This window comes from Petaurus breviceps, unplaced genomic scaffold, assembly GCF_028583685.1.
Source record: "Petaurus breviceps papuanus isolate PSGF00001 unplaced genomic scaffold, PetGlider_PUasm1.0 90535, whole genome shotgun sequence".
Lineage (NCBI taxonomy): Eukaryota > Metazoa > Chordata > Mammalia > Diprotodontia > Petauridae > Petaurus > Petaurus breviceps.
In genome coordinates this window covers 3,213,571-3,218,976 of record NW_027187270.1, presented here as the reverse complement: position 1 = coordinate 3,218,976, position 5,406 = coordinate 3,213,571, and the positions used below count along the sequence as shown (strand labels likewise).

The following is a 5,406-nucleotide window of genomic DNA, read 5'->3' as shown; positions in this document are numbered from 1 at the left end:
TGGCCGTGTAACCTTGAGCAAGTTACTTAACCCCGATTGCTTTAAAATAACTAAATAAATAAAATGAAAAGAGATAACTTCCCCAGGGATTTAAGGCAACTCCCCACTTTCTTTCCCCTTCCCTACTCTCCTCACCTCCCCCTCTTCCATTGCCCCGCCCCCCCCCAACCCCCCCCCCATTCCCCCCCCCCCCCTCCTTATTATTTTCATTTTTTCTTCTGGCCCCTCCTTCTGATCTTAGAAACCGACGAATTCGGGACTTGCGCAGTAAGCTGCGAGGTAACGGAAGTCCCGCAGCTGCGGCCCTCTCTCCCCAAGAGCGAGCTGGGCGCGGTTGATCCGCTTGTTCTTTTTCTCGCTTTCTGCAGCTTTCTCCCTCTCTCTCCTTCTCTCTCCCTCCCTCTCTCCCCCTTTCCCTCTCTCTCCTTCTCCTCCTCCTTGCTCCCTGTCCCTCTCACAGTAAGCCAGTCGGCGGTGTGCCCTCGTCTTCTCCTTGCTGGGGTAAGTGCGGACATGGGGACGAGCTTCGAGAGATACTCGCTGCCTATCCACGCGGATTTCCCTTCTCTTAGCATAGTTTCTACCTCGTTCAAAGAGGAAGAAGGGAGGGAATGGAGGAAGGAAGGGGAAGGAGGGGGAGGAGGGGAGCGGACGGGGGAGGTGCCATGTGGCGCCCATTGCGGCATTCATTGCGCTCCGCATGGCGCTAGCTCCTGCGTTCACCCTTACCTTGTTCACCCCCTGCCCTTGTCCCTTCTTTCCCAACGCTTCGAGCCCCTCTTTCCCCTATTCATTCCCAATCAAACTCTTAGTTGGCCATTCTTCATAGATTCAAGTCCCGCTTTATTCCCCCCACCCCCCCAAAAAAAAAAGTCTTGTCGATTACGGTAAAAGGGATTTGGAATCCGTGGGATTTGGCTTCAGATTTGACCCTTTCCACTTACTATTCTGTTTACGTGACCTTGAACAAGTCCCTAGACCTCTTTCGGTCTTAACTTCTTTATCCATAAAATGAAGGGCTTAGGAAAGATGGCCTCTAAGCTCTAGCCTAGTGGGTGATAGCACGATCTTCATTGGGCACATCTCTTCCTATCTCCCCCCCCCCCTTTGTTTGATAACCGGCATGAACACTACCCCTCACATTCTCATTTTTGCCCCTCACACATAATGGGTACTTAGAAAATATTGGCCAATCTACTTTTTTTTCCTCCCACAGCAGAATTTGAAGGCAGAATCACTGGACATAGTCTGGTTTTTCCAGCAGCTCTTGGATCGATCCACATATATAAATAAGCCTCAGGTTCCTTGTCTATAAAGTTATCTTGTCAGGAGAAAAACTGTAAAGAACTGTAAAATTAGACGACATTAATTCAATTCTGGTCACTCAAAGGCACCATTTTGAGGGGCCTTTGAATCGGAGTCTTAAATTAAGGAAATATGATTTCATTTCATTTCCTACATTTGGTGGTAAAGGTCTCTCTGAGTGAGTGATTATGCTGAATAGGTGTCTACTGTAAGGAAAGGGAAAGGAGAAAAAGTCAGGTACTAAACTTTCGAGTAAGTCCAAATGACATGTATTTCTGGCATAGCCAATGCAACCAAGTCTCCAGGAGGGCTAGAAGGGGGAGGGGCACTGCAGTCCGAGTTCTGAGTGGCAGTTTACAAGATGGCTTCCCAGCTTTCTCTTTGTACTGGAAGTCATTCTTGTGAGGTGTGCTAGGGATGCTCTTTCCTTTTAAGTTCCAGATTGTAGTTAGCTGGCAGGGGAGAAGGGGCAAGAGGGCAGAATGTTACCTGTTGTTTCTTAAGGATCTGGGCTTTTTCTGATGGGATTCTGCATCTATATACCCACTCAATGTATGTAGGAGGGGAGAATAAATACAAAATACAAAGAGTTACATACATACTTTATTTGTTTAGTAAGTTTGGGTTTTGGCATATCTGCTTTCCGTTAAGTAATAAGTCAGAAACCAGATTACAAATAGTTGAGTTGATTAGGAAAGGAGAGAAAGTGGAGGCAAGGGAAGATGACTTTTTTTTTTCCTAGAACCTAGGCTTCTGAAAGGGAAAAAAGCTATGGAATAGTATAGGGATAAAGCTAAAGAGATGATGGCTTGAGGAGTTGCTAAATTCCTTATCCCAGGGCCCTTGTGAAAGCAGGTGCATTATAGAGATCACTGGATTTGGAGTCAGAATCTGGAGTCTACCACCTGTGGTGAGCCTGAGCAAGTAACTTCTTACTCTGAGCTTTTAGGGGAGAGATAGCTTAGTGACCTCTAATGGCTGTTCTAGCTCTAAAACTCAGATCTTAAGATCCAGGTCTGTAATATGCTGCCTCCTCACTTCTACTTTGTAAAGTCTCTAGCTTTCTTCCAGGCTTTGCTGAAGCAAGGTCTCCTATCAGAGGCTCTGTCTGATTTCTTTCTCTCCTTCCTCAAAAAAAAAAAATTTGCTTTTGATACTTTTTATTTCCTTATCTGTGTTGATAACTGCTTTCTTTCCTTTCCCCTCCTACATTTAAACTTCCTGAGAGCAGAAACTATTTTATTTTTTGTATCCATACTATTAACTCAGTGCCTGCCATGTAGTAGGTGCTTAATGAATGCTTGTTATGTGAATGATTAAATGAAAGTCATGTGGAAGAGGGAAGAGAAAATGAAGAGAAAGATTGAGGAAGGGACTTTGAACCATGCACCTATCTAAAGTGTTTATACAGCTCATTTCTGTGGACAGAGATCCTCAGTCCAACCCCTAAATTTAGCACTGCCAAGCTTCTGTCCTTAACTTTACTCATTTTGTAGATACTAATTCCTAGAATTCATTCTGTTGAAAGAAGGGATTGCAAAACTCAATACAGATGTCAGCTGTTACCATAATGTTGAGTCTATTTTTGTCTGTTAGGTGCAGTCCATCCCTTAGGATCCCTGCCCTGCCGAGTATCTGTCTGAAGAGCTGGGTCCCATATTATCAGGTCAGGTAAGTTTGGATGTTATGGGTGTTTTGTTTACAGTAGAACACACAGGTATGTGACAATTCCATTTAAAAAGGGGGTGAGGGTGGTTAAGTGGTGACAGTATGTGTTAGGTACTTTGCTATATAAATGAAAAGACAAAAATGAAACAAATCCTGCTCTCAGGGAACTTAGACCCTGTTTGGGTATAGTAAAGAGGCCGCAAAGGGTGGGAAACAGGGACCCTGAGCTGAAGCTTTTACTTCAGTCCTTTATGTGAATATTTTCACTTTTTTTTTTCTTTGCAACACTCTTAGATTTCTAAGGTCCTAATTGGCGTTGAATTTGAGGGAGAGGCTACATACATAAGAATTTAGGGAAGGGGATAAAGATATACAATGAAAAGGGAAGAGGGAGGAGGTCAGGGAAAATAGAGGAGATAAGAGGCATCTCCAGTCCTTACCACCTTTCTACAGAAAGGAGGGAGTTGTGTTTCAACATCTGTTCTCTGGGATCCAGATTAGTGGGCCCGCCTTTGTCTTTACATTATTATAGTCATTGTATATATTTTTCTCCTTACTTTGCTTCATTGACACTTTGAAGTTACCCTGTTTCTTTTACTTCTTCTTATTCTCTGATTTGACAAAGCAATAATATTCCATTACATTCAAATACCACAATTTAGCTACTCCTCAGTCTATGGACACCTTTGTTTCCCATTTTGTAATCTGCCTTTATGAGGAGTGTCTGTTTTTATTTGAGAAGAGGTTTAAGAGTCATTCAAACAAATCTTAACAGACTAGAGCAGGGGTAGGGAAACTGTAGCCTCGAGGCCACTTGTGGCCTTCTAGGTCCTTGGATTCAGCCTTTTGACCGAGTCCAAGTTTTACAGAACAGATCCTTTTATTAAGGGGATTTGTTTTGTGAAGTTTGGATTTAGTCAAATGATTGCACTTGAGGACCTAGAGGGCCATATGTGGTCTTGAGGTAGCAGGTTATTCTCCTCCCCCCAGTACATTGGGCCAAATCTAATTAAGGAGACAAATATGTATAACATAAAATGAATTACACCTTTAGATCTGATAATCTTGTTATTGGGGAAAGACCCTGAAAATGTTATCAAAACAAAATATGTTCAGAAATTTTCATAGCATTGTATGTAATAGTAACAAAACCCAAACTGAAAACAAAAAAAACACCTAAGTGTCCAACATTAGGTAAATGGCTGAATTGTGGCCTGATAATATAAAAAACTTCATAGGAAGCTCTGAATTAAAAAAAATTTTAATGCAATTCAGACTATTTTTGGTGTTTTTGTTGATGGATCATGCTAAATTTCTAAGAGAATTGGTATAGAAGAAAGGAGGCTCATCTTGACATGCTGTGAGGCCAACTGCAGAACTTGGTCAATTCCCTAAACCCTATAGTTATTCCCCTAATATAAGAGAGCCAAGGTGGCCTTTCCTATTGCTGGGCCTGCTCTTACAGCATACTTGCTATGCCTCTGTACATTTCTTGTTTTCTGGAAAACATAATGGTATTTAGGTTTCCTTCTGAGCAGTAGTGGCCACCACATCTCTACTAACAAAAAGGGAAATGGGTTCATCTGTCCTTTGAAACCAAGATGGGTCATCGTAATTGGAGGCCAGATGTCTTTTATCTGGGTTTGCATTTATAGCCTTCTCATTTTGGTGTATTTTGTTTTCCTTCCTCTGCAGCAATTGGTTGCCATTCTGTTTTTCTGAATTCCTTCTTTTTATTGTTCTCCAATTGATGGGCATTTATGATGTCCCTAGTCTTTTTGATAACACTCAAAAAAAATAATGTTGCTTTTAATGTTTACGTATGTGTGGAGCCTTTTTCTGTCTTTGACCTCCTTCATTTCCCTCATGTTTTCCAAATAACAGCATCCTGCAGTTAGCATTTTATGTGGACAGATTGTTACCAGATAAAGTGAAGAAGGTGAGAGATACCTCGGCCGGAACAAGGCACAGCTGTACATCATCATGCCTAAGTTTTACTGTGATTATTGTGATACTTATCTCACTCATGATTCTCCGTCCGTGAGGAAGACACACTGCAGTGGGAGGAAGCACAAAGAGAATGTGAGAGACTATTATCAAAAATGGATGGAAGAACAAGCCCAGAGCCTGATTGATAAAACAACCACTGCATTTCAGCAAGGAAGAATTCCTCCCAACCTGTTCTCTGCTCCTCCACTAGGAGGGCCTATGATCCCACCTCCCCACCCTAGCATGATGGGCCCCCCCCCTCCTGGAATGATGCCTGTGGGGCCGCCTCCTGGCATGAGGATGCCCATGGGAGGCCACATGCCTATGATGCCTGGTCCTCCAATGATGAGGCCCCTTCCTCATCCCATGATGGTGCCCACTCGCCCAGCAATGCCCAGACCAGACAGATAAAATGGAAAGAATATAAAGAAACCCATTTCTCAG

The 5,406-nt window shown here is 42.9% G+C and overlaps 1 long non-coding RNA gene across 1 annotated transcript; it reads left to right on the top strand.

The window, feature by feature from the left end:
* Positions 1-226: 226 nt before the first annotated feature.
* Positions 227-4,977, top strand: LOC138142124 (uncharacterized). The gene is made up of 3 exons (XR_011163373.1): positions 227-501; positions 2,902-2,976; positions 4,858-4,977. It is a non-coding gene; the product is annotated as an uncharacterized lncRNA (long non-coding RNA).
* Positions 4,978-5,406: the final 429 nt, after the last annotated feature.